The sequence below is a fragment of the Montipora capricornis genome, chromosome 6 (assembly GCF_036669925.1).
Source record: "Montipora capricornis isolate CH-2021 chromosome 6, ASM3666992v2, whole genome shotgun sequence".
In the NCBI taxonomy this organism is placed as follows: domain Eukaryota; kingdom Metazoa; phylum Cnidaria; class Anthozoa; order Scleractinia; family Acroporidae; genus Montipora; species Montipora capricornis.
This window is the reverse complement of record NC_090888.1, coordinates 44,025,076-44,026,870: the sequence shown is the minus strand read 5'-3', so window position 1 is coordinate 44,026,870 and position 1,795 is coordinate 44,025,076.

The window sequence follows — 1,795 nt, the reverse complement described above, 5'->3', positions numbered from 1 at the left end:
GGTATTAAATACCTATCTTAGATTTCTCACATTACATTTTCCTCCAAAATAGCGTTACCATGGCAACGATATAAGGTATTTCTTTGAGCCTTAAAATCAAGATATATTGCCTTTTTTGGAAAAAAAACGGGACAGTGAAATCTTCCCAGTCAGCGTTACCAGATAATGTTAGAAATAATATCTAAAATAATTAATATTCAACAACATCCGTAGGTCAGATTTTTTGAAATGTCTCTATTTCAACTATATATATATTTTTTAAATTTGAAATGCAAACGTTTTAAATTAATCTAAGCCAACACGCAAAAAATATAATAAAATAAAAAACACCGTCTGGAAGCAGAGATATAAACCAGTAAACTTGCTAAATCAGGAAAAATGAGGGGGTTACAAGATCGGCATTTACGCATGCGTCACCCGCTCATTCGAGTGAACGTGTGAGTGGAGCTACAGGCCAACACAAATGGAATTAAGTGATCATTAAACCGTTTGTGTACAATTTTCGTAGTTTTCATGAACAGGAGATGTCTATTTATAATCCATATATATAGGAATTAGAAGAAAGGTGAACGAATTAGCGGTATTTATCTATTCGCTTCTGGTGACCCATTTTGAATCACGAGCTGGCGCCAGCAGCTTTTAGAATTGCGTGTGAGGCTTACGCGTTAGGATCATTTGCAGAGGGCACCGTTCTGTTCAGGTAACTGAAATTTCACTGCGCAGTAAAACGACCGCTGTTGAAGAAACGCTCTGTAAATCATGGTGTATATTAAGAAACCTTTCGATATTTGCAGTGAGTATTTTCAAAGAATTCAAGTAGTGAGAACGATTTACAATTCTTCCTGAAATTCACTGTTTCTAGAATAACGGAGGCCAGAATCATCAACAAATTTTTCACCAAGCGTGCCCAGAATACGATAAGTTTTTTGTTTACTGGTATTTTATCGCCGATCCAAAACTTTAATGGATATTCTGTTCTTAATTCCTCACAGTTCGCCAATGAAATGGCTAATATGGAAATCTCAGATGACGAGGTTATGGTTTCATTTGATGTCGTGTCGCTTTTCACAGCAATCCCAGTTAACAAAGCCTATGATTACATTTGGAACAAATTAAACAATGACGATACATTACGGTTCAGAACAAGTCTCAACAGAGATGACATCATTTCTCTACTGGATTTTACCCTTTCAAACAATTATTTTGTCTATAACAACTTTATATACAAGCAGATTCACGGCTGTGCTATGGGCAGTCCAGTTAGCCCTATTTTTGCCAACCTCTGTATGGAAGTTATTGAAGAATTAGCTATTAGCACCTTATCAGTTCCACCAAGGGTTTGGAAGCGATATGTTGACGACAGTTTTGTGATCATTAAGAAGGATGCTGTCTCTTCTTTTCGAAATACATTAAATGCCTCCGACGCCAAAATTTCTTTCACTATTGAACTTGAAAACAATTGTCAAATTGCCTTCCTAGACACCTTGGTTTCCAGAAGAAATTGTGTTGTCGTTGTTGATGTGTATCGGAAGCCAACACACACAGATCGATACTTGGATTTCTCTTCTCACCATGATATAAAACACAGAATCAGTACGGCCTCGACCCCCAAGTTCCGGGAATCGAACCTCCCAAGCAGTCACGAAGGAAAAACTCGTGAAACCAATTAGGTTAGGGCCGCATTAGAAGCTAATGGCTACCCTTCGTCTGTTATTTCTACCATCCTTAACAAGAAGCCACCCCCACCTACAGTCCCTCCACCAGAAGAATTGGTTTCTATGTTTTTCAAATTGGT